Source organism: Elaeis guineensis, chromosome 9 (genome assembly GCF_000442705.2).
Source record: "Elaeis guineensis isolate ETL-2024a chromosome 9, EG11, whole genome shotgun sequence".
Lineage (NCBI taxonomy): Eukaryota > Viridiplantae > Streptophyta > Magnoliopsida > Arecales > Arecaceae > Elaeis > Elaeis guineensis.
In genome coordinates this window covers 41,002,718-41,026,255 of record NC_026001.2, presented here as the reverse complement: position 1 = coordinate 41,026,255, position 23,538 = coordinate 41,002,718, and positions in this window count along the sequence as shown.

The window sequence follows — 23,538 nt, the reverse complement described above, 5'->3', positions numbered from 1 at the left end:
GTACGAAGTCAAGGAGGTAGTCCGGCCCGAAACTTACTACCACAAGGAGCTCGAAGGAGCAGACCTCTCGCGACCATGGAGCTCGAAAAATTTACAAATGTATTACCGATAACTTTATTTTAAATAAAAGTTTTATATCCACATGTCTTCTCTCTTGGCACGAGCCTATATCGACAGGATAATCGAAACAAACCGTATTGGGAATAGGAGGAGAACCTCGTCTCGACACAATCGAAGGCCCGATCCTCCTTAGACCGGATGGGGGGAGAGAACCTGCAACGCCCGTATGTGCCCCCACAGCCCTGTTAGGGACAGGAGGAGAACCTCGCCCTAACATGAGCAAAATTGAAGAGCCGGTCCTCCTTAGATCGGATGGGGGGAGAGGCCCTGCAACGCCCATATGTGCCCCAACAACCCTGTTAGGGACAGGAGGATAACCTCACCCTAACATGAGCAAAATCGATGGCCCGGTCCTCCTTAGATCGGATGGGGGGAGAGGCCCTGCAATGCCCGTATGTGCCCCCACAGTCCTGTTAGGGATAGGAGGAGAATCTTGCCCTAACATGAGCAAAGTCGAAGGCCCGATTACCCTTAGACCGGATGGGGGGAGAGGCCCTGCAAACCCATATTTATTTGTGCCCCACAGCATGTTAGGGACAGGAGGAGAACCTCGTCCTAATATGAGCAAAGTCAAAGGCTCAGTTACCGTTAGATCGAATGGGGAGAGAGGCCCTGCAACCCCATATGTGCCCCACAGCCATGTTAGGGACAGGAGGAGAACCTCACCCTAACATTAGCAAAGTCGAAGGCCCGATTACCGTTAGATCGAATGGGGGGAGAGGTCCTGCAACGCCGTATGTGCCCCACAGCCATGTTAGAGACAGGAGGAGAACCTCACCCTAACATGAGCAAAGACGAAGGCCCGGTTACCCTTAGACCGGATGGGGGGAGAGGTCCTGCAATGCCAATATATCCCCACAGCCTGTTAGGAACAGAAGGAGAACCTCATCCTAACCTGAGCTGAAATCGATTACATCAGAAATAGGGGAAGAACCCCGTCCTGACACCAACTAAGGTCTGGTCATTCAAGACAGATAAGAAAAAGAGAACCTTTTCGACGGTGCCTCCCGCTCCCGCGACCCCGCTAAGAGCAGAGGGAAAACCTCACTCGAAAAAAGAAAAAGAAAAAGGGGGAAATATAATAGTAACAATAGCGAATAAAAGAAGTTCGACGGGTGACAATCTGACACAAAGTGCGGACAAGGTAACAAAAATCTCCTTTTCATTCTCAATTAACAAGGTATACGTTATAAAGCTCTAGGACCGAGAAAAGAAGAACATTACTACAAGATTGAAAAGAATACATTAGAGACTGCTTCAAGCTTTCGACTTCTCTTCAGTTCCATCCTTCTCAGCAGTATTTCCAATACGTGTGATGAACCCATCGGCTCTCGCCCCCCGCCTCGTTCTGCTCCATTGTTAAAACCCTAACCCTAGGGGAAAAAGAGGAGATAGAACTCAAGGGGCGGCGGCAGCGACGGCAACGACAATGATGACCTGCATCAGAAAGAACCGAAAGTACCCCGGAGCCACCATAATGTCGGAGGTATGCACCACCACCGTGTGCTCCCCGATAACCACCATCCTAGGTACTTCGGCGAGGTCGGCATGCGCTACTTCCACCACCCCTGTAATAAGTTCTACTGTTCCACTGTCAGCGTCGACCGCCTCTGATCCCTCGACCCCGACAATGTCAAGAAACCCACTGCAGCTTATGACGACAACTCTATCCCCTTGACGGTGTCGCCTCGTTCAACTACTTCAAAATTCTCGAGCAAGACGCACTCACCGGCTAGTTCCGTTATTAAATCCCTGTTGTTGAAGGAATTCTCCCTCGAGTCCCCTTCGAAGCTGTGGGAGCCTTCAGTGGTAGTTCGGCACCGCTGAACTTGCAGGCCACTGTCTCCCCCCTCCTACTCCTCTCGATCCATAGCATCTTCTCAAGATTGACCTCTGGGGCAGAAGTCCCGGTGGGAGAATTCCTCGAAAGGGCTCGGAGTACTAAAGGCTCGACGTCGTAAGGGACGTCGACGGTGAGAGCCGCCCGAGCAACTCCTACATCATTGCTTGCAGCAAAAAAAAAAAAAAAAGAAAAAGAAGAAGAGAAGGAAATCCCAAAAGATCATGAGAGATTGCGAATAAACCCTCGGAAGCTGAACAAACAAAGCAAAAGGAAGAAGGAACAACCACGGTGGCAAGAGAGGTTTCAGGACCAACCCAGATTGGCCCGATGCAGGCGGGGAGCCAGCGGAGATGGCAAAGATTGGCGTGAAGAATGCTTAGGGTCGAAAAGGGCACCGATGGGTGGCTGAACTCTCAGGTAGAAGAAAGGCGTCGTCTAGACTATCAGGCGAAATGAAGTCCCTGGAGGGAAGGAGGGGGTTTAAATAAGCGATGGAGCCTAGCACAGTCATGGCGGTGGATATCCCTAGGCTGATCAACGCCCACCACATGTCCCACTCACCGTGGTGTGGGGCTGACTGCTGGTGAGACCATTATGGTGTGGCACTTGGGACTATGCTCCAGCGGAATTTCGAAAGGACTCTTCGGATCGCCCCAATTAGAAAAAGATTTCGGCACGCGCACACTAAAAGTCAGGATTTTCGAGGGTGGTCATGCACAGAATTCAAGGGGACAACTTCGGCTGTAACAACTTCTCTATACTTCCTTCATTCGAAAGTCGAACTCAAAAGTAGGGAGACTGGTGTTGGGTATAAAATACCCCCCAGTCAAAGTTCGCGTCAGGAGTGAGCATCCCAGGATTCTACCGACGTCCGACCTTCGGTGACATCTTTCCCAACCTCTCCGGCAGTCGAGCCTCCGCAATGTTCCCAAGTTCTACTGATGGATGACTCCCACTAGTGTCGACCGGATACTCCATGATGGACGGACTCCATTCAAGTTTCTACGATGGTCGACCACCTTCTAGACTTCATCCGAGCTCCTACGGAAGTCAAACTTCTTCCCCGAACTCCGACTGCAGGTAGACTTCATCCGAGCTCCTACGGGAGCCGAACTTCAGCCCCAAGCTCCTATCGTAGGTGGGCCTCATCCAAATTCTGACAAGGGCCGGACTCCGAGCCCCCACCACAAGCGGTCTACTCCAAATTTCTACCACAAGTGGTTTGCTCCGAGCTACCACTACAAGCGGTCTGCTCCGAGCTACCACTACAAGCGGTCTGCTCTGAATTTCTACTACGAGCAGTCCACGTCGGATTTCTACTGTAAGCCTCCACCTGAGCTTCTATTGTGAACAAATTTTTTCCGAACTTCTATCGCAGGCAGGCTCCGACCGAGCTTTCTCGACAAATGATTCCCATTTGGACTTCTACAGAGACCGAACTCTGTAGCGGACATATTCCAGATGAACTCCTACGACACACAGACTCCAGCAGTCAGACCCCTCCAGTGGATGAACCTCTCCAGTGCCATCCGACATCCACTGTCGGTCGACCTTCCGCCGAATTCTACATGAAATCGAACTCCATCTACGGAAAGCCTTTGACCGAGCTTTTACGGCAAATGGCCCTCGCATGCAGTACTAGCGCCCAAGGCACCCAATGGTAGAAGGCTCGCCAGCAACATCCGAGCTCCTCTCAGATGGAGAGCTACCTCTCTCTGCCAGACACCTCAATCGAGCTTCGACCGATAGGCCTGGACTCCCTGGCAGGCCACAGTAATGACCACAACTCTGCTCCACTTCCTGTGACGGATTTCACGTGGCTCCACCACTCTCTGGCAAGTCGCGACAACAGACACTACTCCACTCCCCGCGACAAGCTCCACGTGGCTCTGAACAGCCCCTGATGCTATTACTCACCGCAATAAATTCCTTATGGCCTTGAATGGCCCACTACCAGGCGGTTACAAACGTCGCTATCAGTTTGTTGCATCCTCCGCCTATAAAAAGGGGACCCCAGATACGTTATTCTCTAAGCTCTAATCTCTATCTCAAAACTCTGCAAAAATTTTTGTTCGAGCACTTCATTCTTGTTGAGGAAGAGAACTGACTTGAGCGTCGAAGGGTCTTGCCGGAGCACCCCCAACTCTTATTTAGACTTCCTTTGCAGGTCCCGGCAGTGACCGCGACTCCCTCGACTCCAGCTTCTCCGACGCCGGCAGATTTTTGCACCAACAGGATTGCTAAGTGGCTCAATTTAATTGAGCTATGGGACTTGCATCAAGTCTAATTAAATTAGATTTAATTTGACTTGACATGGATTTGATTTGATCAAACCTGATTGGGTTATAAGATAACCTAAATTGCATGGGAGAATGATTCCTATTTGAATTAAGATTTGGGTTTGACACAATTTCTAATTAGACTAGGATGAATGAGTTTCTATTTGAACTAGAGATTTTTATTTCTATGTGTGTATAAAATCTAAATTAGATTAGGATTAAATTGATTTTGACTCAAGCATCAAGGGAGAGTCCAAAAGGACTAGGACTCCTTCAATTAGGTGACATTTAATCTAAATAGCTTGGACTCCAAATTAAATTTGGATTTCTATCTATTTGGGTCTAATCTGGTTCTAGTATAATTAGAATTGATTAAAGTTCTATTGGGTTTAAAATAGCCACCTAAAATAGAGTCCCATGATCATGAAACTTCTTCCTTCCATGCACCACAAAAAGGGTTCCACGCCAACCAGATTTGAACACCCAAAACAACCCACACCCAACCAGTTTTAATGCCACTTTTTTTTTCCTCATTTCAGTGTGTAATAAGCTCCTTAAATCTCCTATTTACCATGTAAAAATTTGGGTGAAACCTATTTTGGGTGGGTGGCACAAAAAGGATAGAGTCCAAGGCTCAATGGACTCTTATCTCCTATTCAAATTCTAACTCCATATTGGCCTATTTAAACACCACCCTTTGGGACATGTAAGATAAGATAGAGATTAGTTTATGGATGCCAAAGATTAGAGAATTGCATGGAGAAGAAAATGAAGGAGAGGGCACGACGTGATGGGTGTAAGGCATAAGGTATTTTCTCTCTTCTTATCCCTTCTTTCTTACACAATCAAGAGTTGGTTGTTAGGACATCCTCTTCTCCATTTCTTGTCCATGTTTGGACATGGATGTCTCCTCTTTTCTTTATCTAAAAATTGGATAAAATTTTTACATCTCTATTATAGAGATTTGGTGCATAGATTTAAGGAAGAAAAGAGAAGAAAGAGTTCTTCTCATTATCTCTAGCGTAGAGATCAAGATCCTCCTACATCTTCTTCTTATCTAAGAGTGTCTTAAAAGGAAAAAAAATTTTCAACCATCAAGATATAATCTCTGCAAAGGAGCTAGCATTTTGGTGAGATCAAAAGATTTTTGATCAGATCAGAGTCTTGTATGGATATCTATAGAGGTTGGATACTTGTATGGATACTTCTACGGCTACAAGGGACCTTCGAAAGATATCCATGATCATCAGTTCGTGGTGAAGGTTGATCCATGCCAAGATATGTTCTTAATTTATTTTTTTTATTTAATTTTTATATCTGAATCTTATCTCACATATGATGATCCTATTTATGGTTTGAAGATCTGATCTTATGCATGCTTAGATTAAATTAGATTTAATCTAAAAAAATTTTAAATTTTACTGCATACTTATTTTTGAAAAAATTTACATGCATGAAACCATGAAACTCTAATAGTGGTATCAGAGCCACATCATATGCATGAGATTAGGATTTAAATCTAAAATCTATAGAGAAAAATTTCATATCTGAAAGATTTTGATGTTGTTTTGACATAAGGTTGTCTTGGCATAACTTGTTATACTGTATGGTTGTCCTAAAATAATGTTAAAATTTTTAATTAAATTAAACTTTTAAATCTAATTTTTTTAGCATATATATGATATATGTTTTATTATTTAGATCTAAAAAGAGTTTTAAGATTTATTTTGATTTATATATATGATATATGAAAGTGTGTTTAGGACTGAAATTTATTTCTATGATCTGAACTTGTTTATGTATATGATACATATTTGTATGCATGATCTAAAATTATTTTGAGATCAAAATTTAATCTTCATACAAAGAATTTAGATCTAAAAATTTTGATTTAAGATCTGAAATTAGTGTTTGTGCATGAGGGATTGATCATGGGTAGATCAAATTAGGTCATGTAATTGGATTACATCAAAAAAATTTTGATTTGATCATATTGGGTCTAAATTGATTTAACAGTTGATTAAATCGAGTCAAGTGTTAATTAGGATGAGGTCAATAGAGCTTAAGATCATTCAATTATTGGTGATCGAATCGATTGACACCCATATATAGAATCGATTAATCTGAGGACCTAATTCGACTCTATAGCTCAAATTGATTCACCTAAGCTAACCTGTTTAGATCAATTGTCCAATTGATGTCTAAGATAAGTAATTGAAAGATGATTATTTAATTGATTATGTTCACTTACCTAACCAATATATTGGTGTCTAAGAAAAATAACGAAGAGACCCCCATCAATCTCTACTTACCTAGTCAATTTGAAAGATTGAGCCTCAAATATGATGCTTGGTGATTTGATTTAGCCCATGCCAATTACATCAGTCATGTGATGACTGATTAGATGAGACTAAAATCTAAATCTCTTCATAAATATTAAGTCCAAGATCTTCCACCATTATAGATGTGCAGACGTGCTGCCGGTGTTGATTGTTCTAGACTGGTTACAGTGGTTCAGTTGCATTAGAAACATACAACCACTCTATTAGCAAAGAGTTGCTCCAGGATAAAGATAGGGTTGGGCATAATAACTGTTAGATGAGGGATCCAATGACGGCTTTACACCTACTTGTGAATGATGGGTCTGACTTAACTAAGGAGTGTGGGCAATAACTGTTAGGTGAGTCCACATGACTTAAAGATCAAGTGATTGCAACATGCTTGGTGAAGCATCTGGACAAAGAGTTGTCCATGCATCGATGTTTATTCGTGTTACCAATAACTATTAGATGAGGTGCACGACATCAGTGGGACCACAACACCCACTAGAAACCCAGTTATCACATTAGATTTTTTGTTTCTCCACTCAAAGAGTACGGGAGGTCTGATAAAATAGTGAGAGTCTCTTTTTATATCTAAAAATTTTAAAATAAATTATAAAAAATAAGTATAAATATCTAATTAGAATCTTTGCTCTCTGTTGTTCATTATGTCAACTTCCAACCCTCTAGCTTGAATCCTAGATATTAACTGATTAATCAAAACCGATCCCATAGACTGACTCACAAACTTAAGAATTATTCTTAATTTTAAAAAATTAAGCAATATTCTCTACCAGATTGTTCTAATGTTAACAACTCGTCCAACCCATAGTTAATGAGCTATACTTGATGAGTGGATGGACAATGTCAATAATGATAGGTGCTATATGTTGAAGTCCATGTTAGATAAACTCCAACATATGCATTAACACATGTTCACTGCTAATGACATATTGATTCATTTACATGTATTGTGAGATATTTAGAGTCGTGCAGCACATGTGATGCGTGATGGACAGTCTATCTATGATCGTTATTTGATAATGATCAAGGACATCAAAGAGCTTGAAAGGCTCGATATGACCATGCACAAGGACTTGCTTATGGATTTGATTCTACGATCCCTGATTAGTTTATATGGATAGTTTATTATGAACTACCTTATAAAAGATCATCATGGCACCTTATCTCAATTAATCACAGTGTTGATAACAAAGGTACCTTGAAAGAGTTCAGAGGTAAATACCTGAAAAGCCTAAAGAAATAAAGACACACCTAGAGTAGGTATGTCAAAATTGCTCAATGCTATCCTTATGATTTTCTCCTCTCTGTTGAGTTATGGACTCTAGTGTAGAGTCGATGGGAAGGTAAAGGGCTAAAGAAGTAACCCTTAAATTGACTATAGGGCAACAATTACTGCTATGGCCATGGATATCTATCCTTTATGATTATTGTTTGAATTTAGTTCTTAGAGATAGTCTCTATCATTTGTATAGTGATGCATCTATAAACTTAATTGAGTAAGTAATGAATGCTGTTGGTACAAAAATCTGCTTGCGTCGGAGAAGCTGGAGTCGCGGTTGCCGTCGGGACCTGCAAAAGAAGTCTAAACTGGAGGTGGGGTTGCTCCGGCAAGACCCTCCGATGCTCAAGTCAGTTCTCTGCCTCAATAAGAATGGAGTGCTTGAACAAAAATTTTAGCAGAATTTCTAGGTAAAAATCAGAGCTCAGAGAATAACGTATCTGGGATCTCCTTTTTATAGGCAGAGGGAGCAACAGACTGATAGTGATGTTTGTAACCGTCTGGTAGTGGGCTGCCCATGGTCAGGAGGAGTTTATCATGAAGAGTAATGGGGTGGAGTCATGGTTGTCATCATGGCTCGCCACGTGGAATCAGTTGCGGGGAGTGGAGCGGCATCCGTTGTCGCGACTCCCCAGGGAGTGGCGAAATCGCATAGGATCCACTGTAGGGAGTGGAGCAAAATCATGGCCGTTAGTACGGCTTGTCAGAAAGTAATGGAGCTGTGTAGGGTCTGCCGTAGGGAGTGGAGCAGAATCGTGGCCATTATTATGGCCTGCCAGGGAGTGATGGAGCTGTGTAGGGTCTGCCGCAGGGAGTGGAGCAATGCTTTCCGCTACTGTGGCCTGCCAAAGGGTCCAGACTTGTCAGCCAAAGTTCAGTTGGAGTCGGTAGTTAGAGTCGGAAGCGAAGTCTGACACCTGTAGAAGCTCGGACGAGGTCTTCCTGCAGTCGAAATAGAAGATGGAGTCCGGCTCACGTAGGAGTCCGGATGAAGTCTGCCTGTAGCTGGCGAGATCAGGCTCCCGTAGAAGTTCGGTCAAAGTCTACCTGCAATTAAAGTCAGAGGCGAAGTCCGGCTCTCGTAGGAGTTCGAACGAAGTTTACCTGCAAGCGAAGTCGTGGGTAGAGCCCGGCTCCCGTAGGAGTCCGGGTGAAGCCTTCTAGCAGTTGAGGTTGGGGACGAAGTTTGGCTCCCGTAGGAGTATGGACGAAGCCTGCCTGCAGCTGGAGTCGGAGATGAGATCTGGCTCCCGTAGGAGTCCGGTCGAAGTCCACTTGCAATCAAGGTTAGGGATGAAGTCTGGCTCCCGTAGGAGTCCGGACGGAGTTCACCTGTAAGTGAAGTCACGGGCGGAGCTTGGCTCCCGTAGGAGTCCGGGTGAAGCCTTCCAGCAGTTGAGGTTGGGGATGAAGTTCGGCTCCCGTAGGAGTCCGGATGAAGCCTGCCTGCAGCTAGAGTCGGAGATGAGATCTGGCTCCCATAGGAGTCCGATCGAAGTCCACCTGCAATCAAGATCAGGGGTGAAGTCCGGCTCCCGTAGTAGTCTGGATGGAGTTTACCTGTAAGTGAAGTCGCGGGCGGAGCTCGGCTCCCGTAGGAGTCTGGGTGAAGCCTTCCAGCAATTGAGGTTGGGGACGAAGTTTGGCTCCCGTAGGAGTCCGGACGAAGCCTGTCTGCAGCTGGAGTCGGAGATGAGATCTGGCTCTTGTAGGAGTCCGGTCGAAGTTCACCTGCAATCAAGGTCAGGGACGAAGTCCGGCTCCCGTAGGAGTCCGGATGGAGTTTACCTGTAAGTGAAGTCGCGGGCGGAGCTCGGCTCCCGTAGGAGTCCGGGTGAAGCCTTCCAGCAGTTGAGGTTGGGGATGAAGTTCGGCTCCCGTAGGAGTTCGGACGAAGTCTGCCTGTGGCTGGAGTCGAAGATGAGATCTGGCTCCTGTAGGAGTCCAGACGTCACAAAGAATTCGGTCGGCACTGGTGGGATCCTGCTCGTCGACAAAACTTGAGAGTGTGGCGGAGGCTCGGCCTTCTGGGAGGTTTGAAGAGACATTGCCGGAGGTCGAAAGTTAGTTGGATCCCCGGAGGGTCACTCCCATCACGAACTTCGGCTGGGGGGTATTTTATACCCAACACCAGTCCCCCTACTTCTGAGTTCAAATTTTGAATGAAGGAAGTACAGAAAGATTATCGCAGCCGATGTTCTTCCCTCGACGTCCGTGCGCGATCGTCCTCAGATATTTTGGCATTTAATGCATGCATGCTGGAGCCTTTTTTCGATTAGGGCAACCCGAAGAGTCTTTTTGGAACTCTCACCGGGACGTGATCCAAGCGTCGTGCCATGAAAGTTTGCGAACGGTCAACCCTAGGTCACGGTGAGTGGGACACGCGGGACACGTGGTGGGCACTGGTTGGCCTAGGGACACCTGCCACCATAACTGCGCCAGGCCCCGTTGCCTATTTAAGCCCCCACCTTTCCTCCAGGGGCTTCACGACATCCTTATTTCGCCTGAGAGCTTAGCCACTCAACCACTCCATCGGTGTCCCTTCCGACTCCGAGCATCTTTCGCGTCGGTCTTTGCCATCTCCGTCGGCTTTCCGTCACTTCCGATCCCCCGAGTCTCTCCAAGGGGTTCCCCCGCTGGGGCCTCCACCCCGGAGGCCAATCTCAAGATGATGTCACAGACTAAGAAGAGTGCAAGGAAGAGAACAGCAGTCTGCGAGTTCTCCGATTGTCAAACCACCGCCGAGGGTTCCCGTCGCTTTAACTGGGGCTTAAGGGAGAATTCCTTCAACAACATGGGTTTAATAATGGGGACAACCGGTGAAGATGTTCTGCCTGAGAACTTTGGAGTAGCCGAACGGGGCGACACCGGTTAAGGGGGCAGAGCCTTCGTCACAAGCCATGGCGGGATCCTTGATGCCATCGGGGTCGAGGGACCAGAAGCGGTCAGTGCCGACGGTGGGGCAGCAGAACTTGTTGTGGGGACGGTGGAAGTAGTGCATGCCGACCTTACCGGAACACCCAGGACGGTGGTTGTCATGGAGCACATGGCGGTGGCGCATGTCTTCGGTGCCACTGCTGCCTCCGGGGTAATTTTGGTTCTTCTTGAAACAGATCGTCGTCGCTGCTGCCATTGCCCTTGGTGCCCCCTGGAATTTATCCCATCCTTTTCCCCCTAAGGTTGGAATTTCGGAGGTGGAGCAGAACGAGGCGGGGGGCGAGAGCCAAGAGGCTTATCACACGTGCTGAAAAATACTGCTGGGAAGGATAGAATCGGGAAGAGAAGTCTACAGCTCGAAGTAGCCTCCGGTGTATCCCTTTCGAGTCTTGTAATAATATTTTCTTTTTCTGACCCTCCGGGTCTTGTAACGTACATCGAGAAATGAGAAGGAGATTTTGTTACTTCATTTGCGCTTTGCATCGAATTGTTGTCTGCCGAACTTCCTTTTTTTACCATTGTTGTTGTTGTATTCCCTTCTCTTTACTTCTCTTCTTCTTTCTCTCTTTTTTTTTTCTTTTTTCTTTTTTTTTCTTTTTGACGTCGTCCATAGGTTGCCGGTAGTGGTCACATCGGCTCGCCTTTCAGTTGTCCTTCTCCTTCAACTAATGGCTCTGTAATGTATATTGGATGAATAATATGAGAAGGGAAATTTCTGCTACCTCTTATACTCACGTGTTGAATTGTCACTTGTCGAGCTTCTTTTCGGCCTTCACGTCGTTCGGAGGCACCCGATTGCCATCATATCGACCCATCTTTTTCGTCCATGGCCACAGATTTGTCCGGGGCTGCTCGGGTTCGGTGCCCCCCATCAGGGCTCGGGCTCGGAGGTCTGATCTTTCGTCACCCCGAGGAAGTCTCATCTCGGGCTCATGCTAAGAGCTTCCTTTAGAGCTGGGGTCCTTGATAAGAACCCCAATCCTTGTTGAGACGGGGTTCTCTGCATCTTCGACCCTGTTTGTTTTCCATTCGTCACTAACATGGTCCATCGCCTACCTTTTTAGCCCCTCCTTCCTTTTTCTTTTTCGTTTGGAATTTTTTCTCCGCTCTTGGTGGGGCTATGGGAGTTCGGCTCCCATAAGCGAAGTCAGGGCGAAGTCCAGCTCCCGTGGGAGTCCGGACGGAGATTACCTGCAATTGAAGTCAGAGGCAAAATCTGGCTCCCAGACGAAACTTACCAGCGATCGAAGTTGGGGACGAGGTTCCGGCTCCCGTAAGAGTCCGGAAGGAGTTTTCTTTGGATCAAAGCCGAGGGTGAAGTCCGGCTCCTGCAGGAGTCCGGATGAAGTTTGTCCGCAGTTGAAGTTGGAGGTGGAGTCCGACCCCCGTGGGAGTCCGGACGGAGTTTACCGACGGCCGAAGCCGGGGACGAAGTCCGGCTCCCATAGGAGTCCGGACGGAGTCTTATTGCGAAGGGGCCACTGGGGAAGGTCCCCCCCTTTTTCTCTTCTGGTCATGAACGACCAGACTTTAATTGATACTGGGATGAGGTTCTTTCCCTATTTCTGTCGTAACAGGTTTCAGCTCTGGTTAGGACAAGGTCCTCCTCTTGTCTCTAACGCGGCCGTAGGCATACATATGGGCATTGCTGGGCCCTTCCCCCCTTTCGGTCTAAAGAGAATCGGGCCTTCGACTTTGCTCAAGTTAGGGTGAGGTTCTCCTCCTGTCCCTAACAGGGCTGTGGGGGCGCATATGTGCATTGCAGGGCCTCTCCCCCCATTCGGTCTAGAGAACCGGGCCTTCAACTTTGCTCAAGTTAGGATGAGGTTCTCCTCCTGTCCCTAACAGGGCTATGGGGGCGCATATGGGCGTTGCAGGGCCTCTACCCCCATCCGGTCTAAAGAGAACCGGGCCTTCGACTTTGCTCAAGTTAGGGTGAGGTTCTCCTCCTGTCCATAACAGGGCTGTGGGGGTGCATATGGGCGTTGCAGGGCCTCTCCCCTCATCCGGTCTAAAGAGAACCGGGCCTTCGACTTTGCTCAAGTTAGGGTGAGGTTCTCCTCCTGTCCCTAACAGGGCTATGGGGGCGCATATGGGCATTGCAGGGCCTCTCCCCCATCCGGTCTAAAGAGAATCGGACCTTCGACTTTGCTCAAGTTAGGGCGAGGTTCTCCTCCTGTCCCTAATAGAGCTGTCGGGGTGCATATGGATGTTACAGGACCTCTCCCCCTATCCGGTCTAAAGAGAACCGGGCCTTCGATTTTGTCGAGATGAAGTTCCCCTCTTGCTTCTGATGCAGTTTGTTTGGACTGCCCTGTCGATGTAAGATAGTGCCAAAGGGGGGAGACATGTAGATATACAACTTTTAATTAAAATAAAGTTACTGGTAGTACATCCATAAGTTTTTCGAGCTCCATGGTCGTGGGAGGTCGGCTCCTCCGAGCTTCTTAAGATAATAAGTTTCGGGCCGGACTACTTCTTTGACCTCATACGGGCCTTCCCAGTTTGGGGCGAGCATCCCTCGATCCTGAGGTTGCGAGACAGCGGTTCGTCGAAGCACTAGATCTCCTACTCTAAAGACTTTGTTCTTGACTCGGGAGTTGTAATAGCGAGCGACTTTCTGTCTGTAGGCTGCCATTCGAACCTAAGCTACCTCCCGCCATTCTTCCAGCAGGTCGAGGTTGGCTTTAATACCTTGCCAATTTTGATGTTCGTCGAATGCCACGACTCATGCCGATGGAGTTTAAGCTCAATTGGGATGACGGCCTCCGTTATAAAGGCTAAAGCAAAGGGGGTCTCCCCTGTGGGCAGTCTTTGGGTAGTTCGATAGGCCCACAACACATGATAAAGTTCGTCCACCCAAGTTCCCTTCGCCTTTTCGAGCCTTGTCTTAATCCCCTGCAGAAGGGTTCTGTTAGTCACCTCAGCTTTGCCATTCGTCTGAGGATGGGCTACTGATGTGAAGTTATGGGAGATGTTTAGATCTTCATAGAATTCGACGAATCTTGCTCCCGCGAATTACCACCCATTATCAGTGATTAGGATCCTAGGCAGACTAAACCTGCATACGATCGACTTTCAGACAAAATCTTGCACTTTTGCTTCTGTGATTTATGCTAGTGGTTCGGTTTCAACCCATTTGGTGAAGTAGTTGATCACTATAAGGAGAAACTTCCTCTGCCCCGACGCCATGGGAAAGGGGCCAAGGATGTCCATCCCCCATTATGCAAAAGGCCATGGGGCACTCAAGGGTGTAAGCTCGGTGGTGGGTTGTCTCTGGATATTGGCATATCTCTGGCATCGATCATATTTTCGACATATTCAATCAAATCATGATGCATTGTCGGCCAGTAATATCCTTGGCGGAGCAACTTGTGGGATAAAGATCTAGCCCCCAAATGGTTTTCGCAGATTCCTTCATGCACCTCCCACAAGGCGTAGTCAGCTTCTGAAGGTCGGAAACATTTCAAAAGGGGCAAAGAGTATGATCTCTTGTACAACTTGCCCTCATAAAGGATGTATCGGGAGGCTTGATTTCTGAGCTTCCGAACCTCTTTTGCATATTGGGGGAGAACCCCATCTCTGAGATAGGTTATCAGTGGGTCGACCCAGCTGGGCTCGTGGTCAATTTCCATCACGTGCCACGATTCTTCTGTACTCGGGTACTTTAGAACTTCAAAAAGAATGCCTTTGGGCAATTCGGTCGGAGCCAACATTGCCAGCTTGGAGAGAAGGTCAGCCCTGGTATTTTTCAACCTCGAAATCTGTCTGATGTTGAAGCTGCTGAAGACGGGGACGAGCTCTTTACCTTTTTAAGGTATTTAGCCATGCTGTCCTCCTGTGCTTCATAATTTTTGTTGACTTATCCCACTACTAGTTGAGAGTCGCTGTGGACCTGGAGCCGATCTATTCCTAGCTCTTTGGCGATCTTCAGTCCTGCGATCAGAGCTTCATATTTCGCTCCATTGTTCGTTGCGGGGAACTCAAAATGCAGAGCATACTCCACGATGATTCCCTCCGGACTGATCAAGATCAGGCCCGCACCTGCGCCTGACATGTTGGAAGACCCGTCCACATAGAGGGCCCAAAAGCGATCAGAGGGATCTGCTTCTTCTTTAGGGGAGTTCGGTCGGGGCTTCAGGCCATCAATTTTGCCTTGTTCAGGTTCGGCCTCCTCTGGGATAGTACACTCCACTATGAAATCTGTCAATATTTGGACCTTCACTGCTGGCCTGGGTCGATAGTTGATGTCGAATTCTGTGAGCTCGATCGCCCATTTTGCCATCCTCCCGGAGGCATCCGCTCGATGCAAAATCATCTTGATCGGTTGGTCGGTGAGTAGCGTTACGGTGTGCCCTTGAAAGTAGGGTCGAAGCCTCCGGGCTGCAATCAACAAGGCATAAGTCAGTTTTTCTAATTTAGTATACCTGGTCTCGGCGTCTCTCAACGTGCGACTGATGTAGTAGATCGGCCATTGGACTTTCGCTTCTTCTTTGACAAGGACAACTGCGAGAGCCATGGGAGAGACCACCAGGTATAAAATAGTTCCTCCCCAGGCTTCGGCTTTGCCAACAGCGGGGGTGAGCCGAGGTCGCTCCTTAGTTCTTCGAATGCTTGTTGGCACTCAGAGGTCCAACAGAAGTTCTTCGGTTGCTTGAGGGTTTGAAAGAAGGGTAAGCACCATTCGACCGACCTTGCGACGAAGTGATTCAGGGCTGCTACCCTCCCTGTAAGGCGCTGAACCTCTTTTATCAACTTTGGGGCGGCCATCTCCTGGATGGTGCGAATTTTTTTGGATTGGCCTCAATCCTGCGCCCCGACACCATGAAGCCCAAGAACTTTCCGAGGTTACTCCGAAAGTGCATTTAGTAGGGTTCAGCTTTATTTTATATTTCGAAGAGTGTCGAAGGTCTCCTCGAGGTCGGCAACGTGGTCCATGGAAGATTTGCTTTTTACGAGCATGTCGTCCACATAGACCTCCATATTGCGGCCGATCTGCTCCTTGAAGATTTTGTTCACCAACCGCTGGTAGGTTGCGCCTGCATTTTTGAGGCCGAAAGGCATGACCCTGTAACAGTAAAGGCCATGGTTAGTAATGAAAGCGATCTTTTCTTCATCTTCCTGTGCCATCCTGATTTGATTATAGCCTGAGAATGCATCCATGAAGGTGAGGAGCTCATGGCCCGGGGTCGCATCCACCAGTTGATGATTCTGGGAAGGGGGTAGCTATCCTTTGGGCAGGCCTTATTCAGCTTTTTGAAGTCTATGCACATCCTTCACTTGCCGTTTGCTTTTTTGACTAGGACAACATTGGAAATCCAATCAAGATAATTGACTTTCCTAATGAATCCGGCTTTAAGGAGCTTGTCCACTTCCTTGGCTATCGCCTTCTACCTCTCTGGTGCATGACCTCAGATTTTTTCTTTTGTCGATCGATGCTTTGGATCGACGGCCAGGCGGTGCTCCATGACTTTCGTGTCAATCTCCAGCATGTTTGCTGGAACCCTAGCAAAAATATCCGCATTCTTTCATAGAAAATCGATGAGACGCATCCGCACCTCCTCCCCTAGGTTGGAGCCGATCATCGCTACATGCTCCGTGTTTCCATCATTCAAAGGGATCGGTACCAGATCTTCAATTGGAACGCCCCTCTCTTCAGTGAGGTCATCACGAGCATCCAGTCCATCGACTGGACAGGGTCAGATTGGTCGCTTCTTTGCAAGGCTATGTTGTAGCAGTGTCTGGTCAGGGCTTGGTCTCCTCAGACCTCTGTGATCCCCTGGTTGGTGAGGAATTTCAACTACAAATGGTAGGTTGATACGATGGCTCGAAGAGCATTGAGGCCAGGTCGGCCGAGGATTGCGTTGTAGGCTGACGGTGCCTTCACCACCAGAAAATTCATTAGAGCCCTGGATTGCCTTGGATATCGACCTGCGGCCATAGTCAAAGTTATTATTCCCTCCACCAGAATAGCATCGCCGGTAAACCCTACAAGAGGGGAGCTAATCGGCCTCAAATGGCCATCAAGGATGGACATTCTTGAAAAGGCGTCGTAGAACAAAATGTCGGTCGAGCTTTCATTGTCGACGAGAATGCGGCGAACGTCGTAATTTGCTATATTCAAGGAAACTACAACCGCATCATTATGAGAGAATTGAACTCTCTGAGCATCTTCTTCAGTAAAGGTTATGGGCTCCTCAATCTTTTGTCGCTTGGGGGGTATGGCCAGTACGTTGGTTGCTTCCTGCCGAGATTCTCCCGAGATGGTGTTGGCGAAATCCGTCGGAGGCCGATTGTCCGACCACTCCATGCCGGCGACCATTGCTGGAGGATGTGGGGCCCGAGAAACCAGAGGTGAGGTTGGAGCCTGAGATCTGGCTACGAAGGTCGTGGGTCACCGTGTGGATGCTTCGTGAGAAGTCATTGGGCGAGGATCCAGTGGGGGGAAGGAGGATCGGATGTCGGAGAAGATGACCAGAGGCGGTTCCGTTGAGCACTCCTTTAAGAACAAGGGTACTGTGAAGGTTCTCACCCTTCCTCTAGCGCCAATTCTGTTGGTGCAAAAATTCGCTTGCGTTAGAGAAGCTGGAGTCGCGGTCGCCGTCGGGACCTGCAAAAGAAGTCTAAACCGGAGGTGGGGTTCCTCCGACAAGACCCTCTGACGCTCAAGTAAGTTCTCTGCCTCAACAAGAATGGAGTGCTCGAATGAAAATTTTAGCAAAGTTTCTAGGTAAAAATCAGAGCTCAGAGAATAACGCATCTGGGGTCCCCTTTTTATAGGCGGAGGGAGCAACAGACTGATAGTGATGTTTGTAACCATCTGGCAGTGGGCTGCCCATGGTCAGGAGGAGTTTATCATGAAGAGTAATGGGGTGGAGTCGTGGCTGTCATCATGGCTCGCCATGTGGAATCAGTTGCGGAGAGTGGAGTGGCATCCGTTGTCGTGACTCGCCAGGGAGTGGCAGAACGCACAGGATCTGCTGTAGGGAGTGGAGCAGAATCATGGCGTTAGTACGGCCTGCCAGGGAGTAATGGAGCTGCGTAGGGTCTGCCGCAGGGAGTGAAGCAGAACCGTGGCCATTATTATGGCCTGCCAGGGAGTGATGGAGCTGCATAGGTCCGCCGCAGGGAGTGAAGCAGTGCTGTCCGCTACTGTGGCCTGCCAGGGGGTCCAGACTTGTCGGCCGAAGTTCGGTTGGAGTCGGTAGCTGGAGTCGGAAGTGAAGTCCGGCACCTGTAGAAGCTCGGACGAGGTCTTCCTGTAGTCGAAATAGAAGATGGAGTTCGGCTCACGTAGGAGTCTGGATGAAGTCTGCCTGTAGCTGGCGAGATCAGGCTCCCGTAGGAGTCCGGTCAAAGTCTACCTGCAATTAAGTAGGAGTCCGGACGAAGCTTACCTGCAAGCGAAGTCGTGGGCAGAGCCCGGCTCCCGTAGGAGTCCGGGTGAAGCCTTCCAGCAGTTGAGGTTGGGGACGAAGTTCGGCTCCCGTAGGAGTCCGGATGAAGCCTGCCTGCACTTGGAGTCGGAAATGAGATCTGGCTCCCGTAGGAGTCCGATCGAAGTCCACCTGCAATCAAGGTCAGGGATGAAGTCCAGCTCCCGTAAGAGTCCGGACGGAGTTTACCTGTAAGTGAAGTCGCAGCGGAGCTCGGCTCCCGTAGGAGTCTGGGTGAAGCCTTCCAGCAGTTGAGGTTGGGGACGAAGTTCGGCTCCTGTAGGAGTCCGGATGAAGCCTGCTACAGCTGGAGTCGAGACGAGATCTGGCTCCCGTAGGAGTCCGTCGAAGTCCACCTGCAATCAAGGTCAGGGACGAAGTCGGCTCCCGTAGGAGTCCGGACGGAGTTTACCTGTAAGTGAAGTCCGGGCGGAGCTCGGCTCCCGTAGGAGTCCAGGTGAAGCCTTCCAGCAGTTGAGGTTGGGGACGAAGTTTGGCTCCCGTAGGAGTCCGGACGAAATCTACCTGTGGCTGGAGTCGGAGATGAGATCTGGCTCCTGTAGGAGTCCGGACATCGTGAAGAATCCGATCGGTGCTGGCGGGGTCCTGCTCGTCGACGAAACTTGGGATGTGGCGGAGGCTCGGCCATCTGGGAGGTTTAAAGAGATGTTCCGGAGGTCGAAAGTCAGTTCGATCCCCGAAGGTCACTCCCATCACGAACTTCGGCTGGGGGTATTTTATACCCAACAAATCCATTAGATCGAAGAGATTCAGAATTGAGATAAAATTTATGTATATATGGAATCTTAAGCTAAGACATATTGGAGAAGAAATGATTAACAAACTGAAGACATATGAACTTTTGAGCTCATTGACTCTTGAGTCATATCTAGTTTATGCATCATCTCTTTAAAAAAATATGATCAAGCTAATCTTGTGAGACAAGAGAAAAAAGATCACTGAGATACTTATCCTTGTACACCTTTGATGTGTATTGCCCATATGATGTACTAACCAAAGAGTTATCTCTACTTTATTACCTTTACCGATGATTAGTCATGGTATGGGTAAGTATATGAGATACAAATCTAAAATTATTGAAAAGTTCAAAGAATTTGGATATAAGTAGAGAAACAAATCCAAAAATTTCTATAAGTACTTCGATCATATCGAGGATGCAATACCAATGAAAAAAATTTCTCGATTATCTCATAAAATGACATAGTTTCATATTAGACTACTCTTAGTACATCTCAGCTCAACAAGATAAGAAGAGTCATGGGACTATATGAGATATAGTCTAATCTATAATGAACTTTACTGATTTATTTTTGTTTCTTTGTGACATACTTTAATTCTATGGAAATTGGGTTCGCTCTAAGCCTGTTCCTACCACACCGTATGAGATATGGCATGGTGAAAACTAAATTTTAATTATTTTAAGATTCAAAGATGTCCAGCCTATGTTTAGGACAAGAGGAAGATATGTTAGAGGATAGGTCTATAAAGCTCATCCTAAAAGAGTTTGAGATACTACTTTCTGATAGGATCACAATATGATTGTGACCAGACATGCTATCTTCTTGAAAAATTATTTAACCAAGATAGAAGTAGTAGACAAAAGTTAAGCTCGAAGAGAGTGTCTCTGAAGAGCAATGAGCCACAGGACCTAAAGAACCTATTCATCTTGAGCCAGTAGATATATATTCCTCCTCCACCTCATACACATAGTAGGATCTCCAATCCACTCAAAAGGTACTTATATATGTTTAACAGAGGATATAGAAAAAATTATTTTTCATGGGAGATAGGGAATATAGAGATGATCCAGAACCTACAACGAGATGATGTAAGACATCGACTCCAAGAAAAGATGTGAAATAGCATTCCTGAGAAGAGATATTCTGAAGATTTTTGTATGGAATAGCTTACAGATTTTACTTCTTGTGATAGGAGATTGCAAAGTCTATAACACTCTTGAAGTTGGAACAGTCATTTCGATGATATAATCAAATTATTTGATCGAAAAGGAAGAATTATGTATTTTCGAAAGGATCAATGAGAGTGTCCAATATTGACATCGATTAAAATATTGTTGAATATAGATTTCTCCATCAAAGACATAAAGCAGGCATCCTAAAGATCTATAGAGATAGATGCAATTGGATGCTTGTATTTTCATAAATAAAGTACAGAGACTGGATGCTAAAAGGGTACAATATAGAAATCTCAAAGAGGGATCTGCTATCCTTTTGAGCATATATGTATGCCATATAATATACTTATATTGATATAGATAATACTGTGTGTTGGGTATAAAATACCTACAGTCGAAGTTCTCAGCAGAATCGGCTCCAGGAGGTCCGCCCGGACTCCTACGGGAGCCGGACTTTGCCCTTGACTTTAATTGCAGGAAGACTTCGCCCGAACTCCTACGGGAGCCGGGCTTCATCCTCGACTCTAGCGGCTGCAGACAGACTTCATCCGGACTCCTACGGGAGCCGAACTCTGCCAACAATTTCAACCGCAAGCAAACTTCGTCCGAACTCCTACGGGAGCCGGACTCTGCCAATAATTTCAACCGCAAGCAGACTTCGTCCGGACTCCTACGGGAGCCGGACTCCGCCAACAACTTCAACCGCAAGCAGACTTCGTTCGGACTCCTATGGGAGCCGGACTCCGCCAACAATTTCAACCGCAAGTAGACTCCGCCCAGACTCCTACAGGAGCCGGGCTCCGTCCACAACATCAGCTGCCGGTAAGCCTTGTCCGGTCTCCTACGGGAGCCGGACTTTGCCTTTGACTTTAATTGCAGGAAGACTTCGCCCGAACTCCTACGGGAGCCGGGTTTCATCCTCGACTCCAGCGGCTGCAGACAAACTTCGTCCGGACTCCTACGGGAGCCGAACTCCGCCAACAATTTCAACCGCAAGCAGACTTCGTCCGGACTCCTACGGGAGCCGGACTCCGCCAACAATTTCAACCGCAAGCAGACTTCGTCCGGACTCCTATGGGAGCCGGACTCCGCCGACAACTTCAACCGCAAGCAGACTTCGTCCGGACTCCTACGGGAGCCGGACTCCGCCAATAATTTCAACCGCAAGTAGACTCCGCCCGAACTCCTACAGGAGTCGGGCTCCGTCCACAACATCAGCTGCCGGTAAGCCTTGTCCGGTCTCCTACGGGAGCCGGACTTCGCCTTTGATTTTAATTGCAGGAAGACTTCGCTCGAACTCCTACGGGAGCCGGACTTCGTCCTCGACTCCAGCGACTGCAGACGGACTCCGTCCGGACTCCTACGAGAGCCAAACTCCGCCAACAATTTCAACCGCAAGCAGACTTCGTCCGGACTCCTACGGGAGCCAGACTCTGCCAACAATTTCAATCGCAAGCAGACTTCGTTCGGACTCCTATGGGAGCCGGACTCCGCCAACAACTTCAACCGCAAGCAGACTTCGTCCGGACTCCTACGGGAGCCGGACTCCACCAACAATTTCAACCGCAAGTAGACTCCGCCCGGACTCCTACAGGAGCCGGGCTCCGTCCACAACATCAGCTGCCGGTAAGCCTTGTCCGGTCTCCTACAGGAGCTGGACTTCGCCTTTGACTTTAATTGCAGGAAGACTTCGCCCGAACTCCTATGGGAGCCGGGCTTCATCCTCGACTCCAGCGGCTGCAGACGGACTTCGTCCGGACTCCTACGGGAGCCGAACTCCGCCAATAATTTCAACCGCAAGCAGACTTCGTCCGGACTCCTACGGGAGCCGGACTCCGCCAACAATTTCAACCGCAAGCAGACTTCGTCCGGACTCCTACGGGAGCCGGACTCCGCTAACAACTTCAACCGCAAGCAGACTTCGTCCGGACTCCTACGGGAGCCGGACTCCGCCAATAATTTCAACCGCAAGTAGACTCCGCCCGGACTCCTACAGGAGCTGGGCTCCGTCCACAACATCAGCTGCCGGTAAGCCTTGTCCGGTCTCCTATGGGTGCCGGACTTCGCCTTTGACTTTAATTGCAGGAAGATTTCGCCCGAACTCCTACGGGAGTCGGGCTTCGTCCTCGACTCCAGTGGCTGCAGACGGACTCCGTCCGGACTCCTACGGGAGCCGGACTCTGCCAACAATTTCAACCACAAGTAGACTCCGCCCAGACTCCTACAGGAGCCGGGCTCCGTTCTCAACATCAGCTACCGGTAAGCCTTGTCCGGACTCCTACGAGAGCCGGACTTCGCATCTGATTTTGATTGCAGGGGATTCCGCCTGGACTCTTACGGGAGCCGGGCTCCGCCCGCGACTTCAGCTCCGAGAGGACTCCGCCCAGACTCCCACGGGAGCCAGGCTCCACCCACGACCCCAACCTCAAGGAGGACTCCTCCCAGACCCCTACGGGGGCCGAACTCCGACCGCTGCCGAACTTCAACTGATGGATCTGCGCCCCCTGGTGGGCCACAATAACGGCCACGATCCTGCTCCAGTTCCTGCGGCGGATTTCGCGCAGCTCCATCACTCCCTGACAGGCCGCAGTAACGGTCGCAGCTCTGCTCCACTTCCTACGACGGATTCCGTGCAGCTCCACTACTCCCTGGCAGGCCATAATAACGGCCACGATCCTGCTCTACTTCCTGCGACGGATACCGCGCGATTCTCCCATCCGCTGGCAAGTCACGACAACGGACGCCGCTCCACTCCCCACGGCAGACTCCACGTGGCACGCCCCGGTGATAGCCACGGGTCCACTCCACTACTCTGCGCAATAAACTTCGCCTAACCCTGGGCAGCCCACTGCCAGACGGTTACAGATATCGCTATCAGGCTACTGCCCCTCCGCCTATAAAAGGGGGGGTCCCAGATACGTTATTCTATAAGCTCTAGTTTTTACCTAAAACTCTACTAAATTCTCCGTTCGAACACTCCATTCTTGTTGAGGCAGAGACTGACTGGAGTGTCAGAGGGTCTTGTCGGAGCAACCCCACCTCCGGTTTAGACTTTCCTTGCAGGTCCCGACGGCGACCGCGACTTCCTCGACTCCAGCTTCTCCGGCGCAAGCGGATTTTTGCACCAACAGGATTGGCGCTAGAGGAAGGGCAGTGTGTCTTCGCAGTACCCTTGTTCTTAAAGGAGCGTTCAACGGAGCCGCCCCCGATCGTCTCCTCCAACACCTACTCCTTGTTTCCCCCCGCAGGATCCCTACTCGATGCCTCCACGCAAGGCGTCCACACGACGATCCACGGCCTCCGCGGCCAGATCTCAGGCTCCGGCCTCCCCTCCTGTTTCTCAACCTCCTCCTCCTCCGACGG